Genomic DNA, 14178 nt, shown 5'->3' with positions numbered 1-14178 from the left:
AGATAGCTTGTTGCTCTCTTGACCTTTCAACACTATCGTAGTTATGACAGCTAAATTAAGCACTTCCAGCAGGAGATCTGAAAACAGCGCAATGCTGTTTTGATAGGTACCTTCCAGGTAGGTGAATGAAAAGCCAAAAGTTCTGTTTCATCTTATCTGTTCTCAGATTTTTCTGATAATGTCTTCCAGACCCAATTCTTTTTTTTTTTTTTTTTTTTAAATGTTCCTCTTCAGATTTTGTGTGCGGGAATGGATTTTGTTTTCCAGATGGTTGCAGTGAGTAGGTCTGATGAACCAGTTCTGAAACAGCTGATCAGACTAAACCTGTTATTTATTTTTGGCTTTCAGGAAGCCTAGGGAAGAAAAATCCATCTACCTCTAACAAAACCATTGGTATCTGTCTTCATGAAGACTTGTCTTCTCCAGATTTTAAGCAAGCAACTGTGTTGACTAAGTGCAGTGCTGTTTATTTACTTATACTAAATGTTACTTTCCAGATAACAACTTTAGCTGATGAATGAGTATAATGAAGTGCTGGGGATAATCGGATCATCTTCCATAAGAGGCATTATTTTTTCTTTCAGCAAATGTTTTATTTGCATAGAAACAGGTAATAGTAACCATGACAAGCTTGCTTACTATTTTATGCATCTCTGACCAGATTAATGTCTAAGATTTTTACAGGGAAAAAATTTAAGGAAACTTTGGATGTTATGACTGCTATAATTATAGGACTGTAGGAACCAGCAATTTTAAAAGCTTCTGAGAACTGAATGAATGAAAGCCCTGAGAAGTTATCATGCGTGCATTTCTTTGTACACTATCATTTAAAACACAATGTGGATCTGCGCATTTTAATTTATTTAGCAATACATGAGTGGACAGGCTAGAATTTTTTGGCATTTACAATGCTAGAATAACATATTGTCTTTTATGATGTACAATATATTTTTATTGTTCTATTACCTGTTATAAACAAGTCAAATGGATTTAACAAACATTGCTTTTAGATACAGTTTCAAAGTTTTTTATAGGCAATTTCTGTATTTTACTCTAAGTATTTTAGTAAATTTTCTTATATTAAAAAGAAATTGCTTACATCAAAGTACTTGTTTATTAGAGCAAGCACAGCAAGGTTGGTACAAAGATCCAAAAAGAGAGTGTTCCCTATCAGCTGCGCTCTTCAGTCTGTGGACAGGTAGATCATTACAAAAAGTAAAAGCAGTGGGAACAGCAGGAGGCCACTTTTATAGAAGCAAGTCTAGTATATGCATAATTATTGTTACAGTATTATATTATTATATTATATTGCAAAGCTATTCCTTTAAGGAACAACTTAATATTGATAGGAAAAAGGTCTTTGCATGTCTTTTATAAAGCGAGTTTGCCCCCAAAATAAACAAGAAACTTGACTACTTTCAGTGAAGAAAAAATAAATAATTTTTCATGTGCAGAAATGGGCTTGACTGAAATTGCCTTTGTGCGTTGTTTTTTTGCATATGTAAACAGCTGAGCAGGCTAAATTGTGAGCTTAAATGTCATATAAATTCTTAAGTTATTACCTTAAGGTGTCAGATTACTATCAGAATTTACTTACCTTTCTCTGGCATAGGACGTTAACAGGTACGATTCTATGTGGAGGAAGTTGCAAAATTTCCGTCTATGGAGATGTTCTAAACACAACTGGACAGACCTCTGATCAACTTAATCTAGCCTTGAATTTGGCCCTGGTTTTAGCAGGAGGAGGGACTAGCTGACCTCCAGAGGTCTCTTCCGCCCTAAATTTTTCTGTGATTCTATTTAGAGAAAGCAGGCTGTATAGAAGTCTTACTGGAATAGAAATTCACGTGGCTTTTATTTTAAATCGAATTTCTTTCTTAGAAGTCTTCATCTTGTCCAGGAATTGTCAGCGATTTAGTTCCAATTGCTGCAGGATGCCCTGCAGAACTCTGAAATCTCAGGCCTGTAATTCACGGCGCCTTCATCTACCTTCCTTATAAGCATAGTGATAGAGCAATGTAGTGAGAATTGAAGGATGGGGCATTAGATTGTTGGTCCAATATAGTCAATTTATCATATGCATCATATTGTGGTTTACCACATATATCTAAAAAAGTTGTGTTCTGTTTCTCTTAATTACACTGTGGTCTTTCTAAGATGGAATTATTCGTATTGTTTGCTATAATTCTGTTATTTATTATGCAGACATCCTGGCAAGAGTATGGGTGGCCTTCAGAGATGCTTAAGCAAAATCAGAAGGCTCATTATACAAGTCTTTAGTACCATATGTGAAATTTTGCTTTCCCTGATTGATATGGCACTAACAGCAAGAAAGAGCTTTTTTGTATATAATCACCACATATACCTTTTTGCTAATATCAAATAATAATTTAAATTGCTTTCCCTTTCTGATTATGAGAGTTGTTCTCTGCATGCATGGCAGATTATGTTATTCTCCCCCCCTCCCTCTGCTAATGTAGCTTTATAATGGAAAAGGAGTAATTCTGCTCAGCTGTGTCGGTTAGTAGAAAAGAATTGTCTCATCAGTGTGGATCCAGAGATCTGACGGACTTTGCAGGGAAGAATATCTAGGCAATGGTCAGGATGGGACTGTCCTTGGCGGACTGAGGGAGAAAATATAATCCAGTTGATACCATTGACTCGAACCATTGTTGCCTTCTCAGCCCAGGATTAAGATTTCTAGCATCTTTCCGTAATCAAACACCTCCCAGTAATAATCATACATTTAAAAAAACATACAAGTTGTACTGTTTCACTTAGGGCTATTTTAAATAAACCTGGACATCTGTGTTTTTAAGAGTGGTGGGAGAGATTAGTCCTACAGTTACACAACATGTTTTGTGGATCAGCTTGCCTTGTGACAATTGACAGCACTGTCCCTTGCACTTCTCTGGTAGATTTTATAATACGAATGGGTATGAAAAAACAATTTAGTTTAAATAAGGTCTATTTTAGCATAATCAAAGAGGAAACAAGAAGGGACTGCTATTGAGATGATAGATTATGATGATTTTGAAAATGAACAGGACTTTAAATTACATGATGTCTTTTCAAATCACAAAAAAGATCCATTTCTGCAGACAACTAACAAAACACAAGGGGTTGTAAAAGAGCACATTTGTGTTACTGTGCCAACTTCTGCAACATTTCCTTTTCTTCTGGAAGGCGGAAGAAACAATAAGCTGTCATTTTTGTTTTAGCCTTTTTATACTCAAGTTGTTTGAACAGTAAGGGAGATGCTAATCTAATGAATTACTGCTGATTGTAGATAGAATAATTATTATAAAAGAGGAGTGATGGAAGGAGAGAAGTGCAAATCTAGGAAGTGAGGTTCTAGTTTCCTAAAGAAAAGTTTTCAATGCTTTGTTACATATGAAATGATTTGGCTTAATTTGAATCAATTAAGGAGCATGTAACATTTTTTTAAAATATGAAGCAACTTAGGATACTACATTCCTTTTTCTGGAATGGAGATGTACTGGAATACTACTGAGAGTCAGTAGGAGTCGGGCTTCTGAGAGTGTGAAAGGGCCTGTTTTGCATTTACTGTTGCCTTCTGACTTGAACCTTACCAAAGAAGCTGGCACTGTGTCTCTTGGAAGATCTTCCAGAAGTTTTGAGTACAGAGTTATTTGAATTTTAATGTAGGAGCACACACAAAATCTCCATGTCTACTGAGTGGGCAGTCGGTGTGACCTGGAAAGATGATGCATCTTGGTGCATCATCTGCATTTTGCAGTTCCTCTCTCTGTCTGTGACTGCTTTGGAGACTGCCTTCAGGCAGAGCAGGGAGAAGATGAAGGGAGCCCTGAATTTTCGTAACCTGAAAAATTTAGTTGTGGAATTAGCTTTCTGTTTATTTTATTCTTCAGTTTAGGAGCCAGTTATCTACCAGATATTTATTGGTGTTAATGAAAAACTGCATACTTTTTAAAAAGCTATTATGTATTATTTTTAATGTCAGACTGGGGAGTTTGCTTTAAGTAACTGAAACTAGAGATTGGAGGAGTTGGATGTTATAAAAATGCAGCAGTATATTTTGTTAAAAAATTGCGGATGTTCCTGCAGGCAATACCAGGCCTGTAAGCATAAATTATATTCTGATCATTTTTCTATCTAACAATATTTTTATATATCTTTTCATCCTAGAACATATAGCCTTTTGCTTTTGTAACAATTCAGATTCTGTGATCGTCTTTGCTGTTAAATTGGAGAGAGGTGAGAACTAGTAGAAGTTCAGTAATGTTCCTTGGCCTGCCATCTATCTTTTACATTCTTGAAATCTTTCTCTCATATTTCTTCCTTGCTGCGTGTTATGTGAAGGTGCTCCTTCTCTATGTGGCATAGATGATGCCGGTCATCCATCTAGCTGCTTTCTTTTCTATGGGGTTCCATAGCAGTTGTTTCCTCTTTTCCTCTATGTCTTCAGGAGTCTCACCCAAATAATAATTTCACTTGTTATTTTTATGCTTATGCCTTCAGAAACTGTTTGTGTCCTGGACCTGCCATCTGCTGTTCAGACTGAAGGGTCAAACAAATACCTGGTTCTCCAAAATAGTGCTCTTTCACTTTTCCCCAACTGTTTTGTTTTGTTGACCTTGGAAATAATCGAAAAATGTTGCCTTTCTTTCAGACCTCTTAAGTTTTTAACTGTATCTTTTCTGAAGGCTCTTACCTAGACTACATATACACAAATATATCTATATTATATATGCCTCTATCTGCCTCACAGGAGGTTTGCTTATCACACTCCCTGTGTTACAGCTCCTGTTACTCCTTGCTGACCAACATAGTCTCCTTACATTGACATCTGTTTTGCTTTAAAGGTCATTTATTTTCTGGTCCAGCCTTTCAGCTATAGATCCTCTCTTTATTTAATCCCTTCTGATTCCTATCTTCTCCACTGCAGAACTTCCCACATCCACAAACTACTGCTTTTAAGAGTTTTCACAGCCCATTCTGACTCCTACTTCTTTTCTCTTGCATGGTCTCACAAGAAAAAGTGACAGAGTGGAGGATGCTGCCAGCCTTTACCCTCCACTCATTAAATCTTCAGACAATTTCACACTCCCTCCCCTAACTTCTCCCATGAAACAAGACGTTCCCCACCAAGCAGCCCCATGACTTTCTCACAGATCCTTCCTCTCTACTCCCATAATGGGAGACCTCTCTGAGGGTGGCGAGGCAACTGGGAAAACTCCTTCTTCTCACACTGACAAGGTTTATGTGACTGTCGCCTCTTGTGCTCCGTTATCTGCTTGGGTCTCTTGGTGTTACAAGTTAGACCGTAACTGGATTGCCTTGCTATTTGGCAAAGTGGAACAGCGATCTCAATGTCATCTTTGTTGTATGCCTGTCCCCTCTGCAGAGATGGCAGCAGCAATGTGACAGGTTTGGGTGGCAGTTCCTCAAGCAGAAATCAAGGTGGTTGGTGGGAGGACAAGAGACAATGAGTGTAAATTTAAACAGGAGAGGTTCAGACTGGGTATAAGGAAAAAATTTTCACCATGAGGACACCTCAGGCCATGGCACAGTTGCAAGTTGTCCTTGGAGGTTTTCAAGGCCAGACTGGATCAAGCCCTGAGCGACTTGGTCTGACCTCACAGCTGACCCTACGTGAGCAGGAGGATGGACTTGAGACCTACTGAGGCCCCATGCAGCCTGAATTATCCTCTGGTCCTGTGATGTTAAGATGCGGTGTGATGTTGTAGTTCTGACATAGGAGAGAGCTCATGTAGATATTTTAGTCCTGAGCAATTCTTTGTGAACATTTTGGATTTGTCAGCAAATCAAACATACACTTTGTGGTAACATTCGGTATTGCAGCAATAGATAAAGGGCAACCAGTGGTCCACATTTGGATGCTTCCTGTACAGGTGGAGATGTCTAGAGAAGGGATATGCTGTCATGTGTTTTCCTGACCCAGACTGAGACTGTTCTGAATCAGAAGAAAGTCTTTCCTGATGTCTTTCCTTTATGCCTGAAAACCAGAAAATTTTTACTTTTGTAAGCCTCAAATATTTTAAAACTCAGAGTTCACTTATTTTCCTGGAAAGTGGCTGTTCTACTTCATTGAGCTTTGAACGTTCCAGAATACAAAAAATATTCCAACATTGAGTTAAGAAAGATCATGTGGTGTTGTCTTTATGGTTTCCTTTCATTTCTCAATTACAATTCATTTCTATTTTATTTTCCTTCAGGACAGCATATAATCATCATCACCATCTTTAGTGACTGGCACTTTTCTGTTTCCAGGTTGCCTGGAATATATACTCCACTTTTTAAACCTGTCTTTATTTAAACATTCAGTTCTCAATGGTGCTAATATAAGTCCAGAGTACAAGATCTGTTTTAGCTGTAATGAGAATACATTTAGATTTATGTGTTATTAGAGATGATATATAATGAGATGTTTTCCTACAGCCTTTCACTAATTTATTTTTGTAAACTAGGTTTGTATATACTTTTCACATATTCATAATTTTGTTTGCTTGTAGATGGACAACAGAGCCATAACAACGCAAGAATTATAGCATACAGAGACTTCAGTCTCCCTCAGTAAAGAGGTGGAGATACGGCTCAAAAAATGCAACATTTAAGCAAAGGAATTATGAGTCAGAAACACAAACTCTGTCTTGTCCTCACCTTCCAAGCATCCCTTTTTCAAAATGCAGTTGGTGAAGCCATATAAGCAGTCACAGCCATGTGGATTAAGGTGGGAGAATCAAGCATGCAGTCTTCTCACCCTTGGACTAATAGAACACACCACACACTGTATATCCTCACCCCTTCTGCCTGTGTGGATGTGCTAAGTTAGATATGTTTTAGATATGTTTTAGATACGTTTATCTAAAACAGCCAGTCTATGTGAACAGTTGACGTCTTGCAAACTATATATTAACTTGATATATTTTGGTTTTAGCACAAAAATTATGAAGATGTGAAACGCTAGAGAGAGCGAGAACGTTCTAAGATTATTATTTTTCATATGTAGTAGACAGGAGGGACAAAACGCCTTCCAGTGAGACTTGCATTGATGCAAATATATTGGGCCTTGCTTTATTCTTGAAATCTGATGATTAGAAATTACTAGAAATCCTTCCATGTTTAAATGATGTAAGGAACCTCATCCTCTTGGGAAAACTGCGAGTCGTTTGCTCTTGTTTATGCTAGGCAAAAAAGATAGGTAATGGGTGTAAAGCTATTGTCCTGTTCTGTATCAAGCAGTGTATGTGAAGATGAAGGCTGGAACAAAAGATGAACACCTGAAACCACAAAGATTCATATACTTTATGACATACTTGGAAACTGAGTGTACTTTAAGACCACCGATGATGGTATGTGTATTTTATGTCGTGTTTTTGTCCTGAAGTAAATGGTACTATGCAATGTGAAAGCTGGCCACTTGGTATTTCTGTTAGGAACTAATAGAGAGCAAGACTGCAGGTGGTTAAGGGATGATCACACCTGCTAGAGATACTTCTACTGAATCATAACAGAATCACTGTTTTACAAACTTGAGCTTTCAGTGAGCCTGGATTAGTGAGCGCTTAATTAAATAATTTCCGTAGCCGTCAACATGTGGCAATTTAACAAAGATACTAATAAGAAAAATTCTTTTGATTTAAGCTGTGAGCAAATTGCAGTGTTTTATTTCGTGACAGTCATTGGTTACTATTCACAAAAGATCGTGATTAGAAAATCAAGATTTCAGAGGCACAAGATGAGACAGAAAATAAACTTAGAGATTCAAAAGTGTCTGATGTGTGATTCAAACTAGTCTGGCAGCAGTTTCTTCAGAGTGCACACTGACCAAGCTAACTCATGAAGATGTATGAAAACAAGATAATTAAACAGGTGAATAATATATTTACACTATAGCAATGAAAGGCAGCAAAGACATATATAAAGTGTTACACTCAAAATAGTACAGTATGGAAGATTTCAGTGAATATACTTAACCTCAACATTTTTAGCAAGTAAAAAAACCCCCTTCCATTTATTATCTGGAGTAGATGACAAATGTTTAATTGTAAAATCAAGTATGGATTGTACCTATAGAGATAACTTGATAACATGCAAATCAAATAATTTTCTTTTTTTTTCTCTTCAAAATTCCTTACTGCTAACAGCATTTCATGCTAAATTTTCAAAGGAGTTATTTTTAAGTATGCAGAAAATCTTAATGACTTGAACCAACATCCCAGATAAAAATATACTGAGGATCTGGAACACAGAATCTAAATTGGCACTTTTAACTGAGCTGAGACAAATTGAGATGATGGTTGCCATGCTTTTCTTTAGAGTCTGTCCTTTTCTAGTTGTGTCTTTCTGTTTCTTCTTTGTGTTCTCAGATGTGTTTTCTTTATTTCTTCTTTTTCTTTTCATTTGAAATTTTTTGGCTGGCCTGATCTTTTCCTTTCTCGTTTATCACCTCTTATCATTTTATACATAACATCCTTTTTTCTGAGTTGTCTCTCTCCAACTTGAAGTGTTTCCTTTGTGATATCTCCTCAGCTATGTTCAGCTGTTATATGAATAGAGTAAAAACTGATATTTTTCTTTTTTTCCTGAAAACCTCCCATTTTTTACCTGTTTCTATCTTAGTAAACAACACAATTCACTCTGTTATTGTTACTGATAATCTTGCCTCATCTTTGCCTAAGGGCTTTGCTGTATGAGCAGGTTACCATAGCTTTAAAAAGTTATCATGAATCAACCAGCGTTAATGTCCATGTGTGAGCTGACAGTCTGAGACAGAAGAGAGATGTTTCAGGTTCATGTAGTTTGCAACCATTTCTTTGGTGTATTTTTCTTGTTTTGGTACCCATCCCTGAGTTATTTCACTGGCAGCACCTCAACTCCATCATTGCTCTGACTTTTCCATACAGTTGAAAACCTTCAATAATTTAATCCCATGCTCTTCATGCAATTCATTGTCTCAGTGAAAAATCAAATCCCACCTTTTCTAAAAAACAGTACACTTCTTGATTTTAAGTTATACTATCGATAAAGTGTATTTTGATAAGCTAGAAGACCTCTTCTCAGCTTATGTTCCTATTACTGCCCTCTTCCTAAAAAGCACTTCTAAAGTTTCTCTTGTCTGCAGTCAGAATATACAGAGCTACCAGATTATCCTCCTTCAGAGGCTTTCGCAGAACTATCTCTGCCATAATACTTATAGAAAACTTACTTAAACAACAACCCACAATGGTTATGCAAGCGATGAGTCACAATGCTGTTACTGAATGGTTAAAAATGCTTTATTTTCCATTGCATTTGCTACTTTGATCCCTTTCTTACTCCATTTTTTCTACTTGTTTTCTCTTGTCCTTTGGACCACAAACTCTTTCAAGCAGGGTTTGTCATTCAGTTTGTGATTTTTAAAATGCTCAGTACAATAGGGCCCGAAATAGTTCTCTCTCTTAGACTTTTAGCAATAAATGGTAAACCATAACACAGCAGAGCATCCCACAGATTTGGGGAACGTTGAGCTGTGATTCTGAGGGATTTGTATGTTTGTTTGTTTACCGACTATTCTGAGCTCGGCAACTGCACTTTTGGAAACAAATTGCATATTGCCAAAAGAATTTTTCTGAAGAGTAACCATGAAAGCCAATCACTCCTCTAAAAATACAAATTCGTATTACTTTTTCTTAACAAAACAACAGCACAAAAGCAAACACCTAGGCTAATGTCATCAAAATGTGAGCGCAAATGTGATTTTTTTTTTTCTTCCTGACAGAATACCTGGTGCAACTGTTTACCTGCTTCATGAAAGTCAAAATCTGAGCTTCTGCCAAAAGCGATTTTAAAAAACTCTCCTTTCATCCAGCTGTTGATTGAATTAACATCCTGGAAAGCTGTTAATGTCCAGCTGGGTGCTGCGATCAGGCTTGCCAAAGTCATGTTAAGGATAGAGAGGAGACTGGTTTCCTGTTTAATCTCCTTTTTAATCACATTCCCACCCTAAAGCTCCCAGCTGTTCTAAAATTTCACTCCTCCTGTCACTGGAGCGTCCCTTGTGGATGTAGATGCCAAGGCAATGCCCAGTTAGCTCAGCAACAAAAAGATACCGATCGATGTTGTTTTGATTTTTAAAGCAGACATAGCAAAGGGCTTCAGTGACTCTTGTAGGAGTTGATAGCATTCCTTATATAGTAATTGTGGGAGAGCCCAGTTTTACTGCATTCAAGTGTAAATGTGTGTAGTGGGCAAATGGCCAAGCTCTACAGGGGCTGTGCCAAGGAGCGGGGAGGCCATCGTGACTAGACTTTGTGGTTGCCAAGCTGTGGAGTGCCCATGGCCCTTACCCAAGGAGCCAACAACTCCTGAGTAATATCCCCTTAATGAATATGTCGTCTTTCTCCTTTTTTTCTTTGTTAAAATATTTCTTTGATTCATGCCATGCATGCCAAATGGTATTACTGAAACAAACGACTAATCAGAATTAGTTTGGTATTCTGGTAAAAATACTACCTCCATATGATTCATGTTGACATCAATATAACATTGTACAGCACTCTTAGAACAGTATTTTATGCATTTTTCACCATCATGCAAGATAGTGACATTGCTCAGAGGACTAGAGAAAATTTCATAGATGAGAAGTTTTCCTGTTCACTGACCGTGGCCACTTTGCCAAACTGAGGTGCCTAATGACTGTTTATTCTTGGGAGTGTTTCTGACTTCCATATAATCAAGAAGTGTGCAGCTACTTTACCTTTAGAAAGAAATAATTGTGTGCCCCTTAGATTTCAGATTGGTCAGTGTATGATGACGGAAAAGGACAATCTATGTTCCTTGTTGGCATATTGTAAGTAAAATTCACCAATCTCAAGATTTAACATTTTACATTTTGCTTTTGGTGTGGTTCAGTTTTAAGAATTTGAAGTGAAATGAAAATTTTATGGAAATGACTTTTCAGTATTTTTTTCCTATTTGCTTATTTCCTGGCGCTCCAGAAGTAGTAGTACATAGTAAAGTAGTAGATGGACATAATATACCATATCAAATCATACTCCAGCAGGACAATTTCAATAAGATTAGAAAGCTAGCAGTTAGCAATAGGCATGTATTAATCTTGCATATTGAAATGAATTGTTCTTATTAGCACAGTGAGGCCTTAGCTTTTCATATTCAAGATCTAAGGCAAATGAGTGCATACATATGTTCATCCTTTGGATTTAAAGTTCTCTTCAGCATTAAATGAATGAAGAGATGATAGATATACCAAGGAAAAAACCCCACAGTATTGTAAATAAAGAGTTTGAATATGTGTGTATTCCCATGTACTTCTCCATTCCCTGTAAAAACTTGTCATATGTTTGCTTACAGCTTCGTGTCTTCATTTAATAAATAATAATGTGAAAGTCCCTAGTGGAAGGAACTTGTTTGATATTTCTAAATAGAGAACTATTTGAAAATTTTTTAGGAGTTAGGAAAGTTAGTTGTCCTAATGGTATCCAATTTGTAAGTGGGACTACCAAATTAAAGAGAAACACATGGTAGTCAGAGAATCGCTTTTATTTTTCTGAAGATGGTATAATACAAAGTCCGTGACTGAATTTGCAAGTGTAGTGAGAGCTGTATTAACTCCGAGAAGGAATTTAGTAGGAAAGTGAAGGGACCACACACATCAGGTGATTTACACTATGAAAGTGAAAACACTTTATAGATCAAATCTGTACCTCAGGCTCAAGTTTTACTGACTAAATTTTAAGTCTGGGAAAACAAGACCTTACATGCTCAGACATTTTGTATAGGTCCAGCAAGCGTCAGAAATCTAACCAAAAAAAAGGAGAGAGACCTAGAGGCACCACCTAATTTAACTAAGGAGTTTCTGCCTCTGAGTAAAGGAAAGTAACAAAAAATGTGTTTACAAAGCAGTTATTTTTACTTGAATGACCCAATATTTTAAAGATGATACACTTCTAATATTACAGATGGTCATAGGGCTGTATGGTCTTGAAGAAAAAGAGGAAGCTCAAATAGGATCATGACCAGAAATAGTGTGAAAAGCATGGCTTCATATTATAAAACAACCTCATGGAATCTAATACAATAAGTTATATGATAGTTGGTCAAGCACATCATTAAAACGGTGAATGATGTTTCAGACAGCCTCATTAGGTAAACCTGCCAAGTTAGGAGAAAAGGAAAAGGAAAAAAAATGAAGAGATAGGGTAACTGTTGAAATGAACTGTCTCCCTATTATCAGGTGGCTTCCCATAAAAGATGAGAGAATCAAGGGGCTGTAATAGCATCTATGACTGCAACTCTCCCGTGTCCCAGTGGAATGGGATGAGGACTTGCTGAAGTTCAGTCTGAATGGCTGAATTTCAGAAGCTGTTGGGAAAAGATTCATGCTGCTCTCTGGAGTAACCCCGAAAACTAGTGTAACCCCTGGAGATAATACAGTCTCCTCATCTGTTGTGAATGGACAATATACATCCACTTGGCCTTATCTCATGATTTTCCTTGCATATTCAAGGTATTTCCAAGATAGCTCACTGTAGTTTTCTCTAAGTTTGAAAATTAATTTTACTGATTGTTTTTTTGTATTTTAAAGAGGTTAATAAATATGGGGAAATAAATGTGATGTTGAGTGTGATTCATATGATTTGTCAATATAATTAACATAAATGGAATCATTATGATTTCTTGGATGTGTTTTGAGACTGTGCCCAGCACAAGATATGACCAGTACCGTCAATGATCTCTGTGGCCCAAAAGATGAAATTCCAATTTTAGCAATTCCAGCCTGACAGGGAAGGCACCTGCCTCAGGAGGGCAGACAAGAACCCCATTTCCGAGCTTTATGACTTTTTCCTAGGTCGAAGACCAGTTAGGCAATGTTCCTTCTGGACAGCAGAATGAACGATAGTAAAAGTGATGCCCATGCCACTTCATCAGTGGAAAATATGATGTGTTCACAGTGGAACTGCTGTAGAACATTAACACCCACGCTGTCAGTGGTGTGGCTGCAGTGTCAGAGTTAATAGCTTGTTCGTTTGTATTTAAAGATAACATTGCTTAGGGCTAGATTTATGACACCACGCTTAGATCTGTTTCAAAAGAGGCATGCTGCAACCAAGGCGCTCAGGAAGGCTTTGGACGTGGTCCTTTCTACAAGGGGTTGGATGTTGTGGGACCCCTGCGTTTCCCAGGGGCTGGGGCTTTAGTAGGAGGGTTTCTTCCCAGTCTCAGCTTTGGTTAATGCAGTGGTAAAAATGGTGTCGAGCACTGGCGGCTGTTACGTTAACCAGAATAGCATTTAATCTTCTTCAAAGATCAAAGGAGTACAGAAGTCCCGAGGCTGACGCTAAACTTCTGGTGGCTTGTTGCTGCTCATCTTTTGCCACTGTTTCCATCAGTGGTGCTGAATCACAAGGTGCGGCAAAGGGAAATTTTGAAGTGAAACATGAAAGACCCTTAAGAGTTTACAGTGACTCTGGTTATTTTCCTAGCAGGCAAGATTTTTCAGAAAATTTGAGGAAGGTTTTTATATATTTTATCGATACTTTTCTGCTTGTTTTGCTTTAACTCAGGAGCCATTTCAGTTTTAGAAGATTACTATAACATAGTAGATGTATTTGTGTTCCTGGTAAGCAAAATATCCCTTAGAGAATAATTTTCTTGATGTCAGTTCAAAGACAGTATACTAAAATTTGAAACTGCACCTATTATGGACTTCAGGAAAAAATATTTTGAAAGTTAAAATTTACCTTTATTTTTTACACTGTCAGTTTAGTGACAGCTATTTCTTGCTTTAATAGTGGTTAAATGCAGGCTGTTCCATTACCTGTGATGGGGTAATTTTGTAATTATATAGACATAAACAATGGCAGAATTCGGTCCTTCACAACCACAGAGCTCTAACTTCCTAGGAAACGCTGACATCCTAGGTCACATGTATGACCTCTGTTCTCAGCTGCGATCTCTATCTTCGTCTGTTTTTCATGTTAACTTTGAATGTATATCAAAGGCAGGCGCTTCAAAGTCAACTGCAGTGTTTTTTTTGAATACGGTTTTGCATATCTGTCAGTGATTTGTGAATGTCCTAGTTAATCGTGCCTTAATATATTATTCCCATGTCAGTTTATGAAATTATATAGATTGTAACTGACTAAAAAGCAGAATATACAAATTCAGTCT

The 14178-nt window shown here is 37.2% G+C and overlaps 1 protein-coding gene and 1 long non-coding RNA gene across 4 annotated transcripts in view; both read left to right on the top strand.

Annotated features, from left to right (window-relative positions):
• The window catches only part of CACNB2 (calcium voltage-gated channel auxiliary subunit beta 2), a 265965-nt gene that overhangs the window by 152622 nt on the left and 99165 nt on the right, over positions 1-14178 (top strand). The window lies entirely within an intron of this gene.
• LOC138066299 (uncharacterized) lies at positions 6529-11058 on the top strand. Its single transcript, XR_011139597.1, has 3 exons — positions 6529-6736; positions 7249-7358; positions 9767-11058. It is a non-coding gene; the product is annotated as an uncharacterized lncRNA (long non-coding RNA).

Source organism: Struthio camelus, chromosome 2 (assembly GCF_040807025.1).
Source record: "Struthio camelus isolate bStrCam1 chromosome 2, bStrCam1.hap1, whole genome shotgun sequence".
Classification (NCBI taxonomy): Eukaryota; Metazoa; Chordata; class Aves; order Struthioniformes; family Struthionidae; genus Struthio; species Struthio camelus.
Note: the sequence above shows the minus strand (reverse complement) of the source record. Positions and strands in the feature narration are given on the sequence as shown.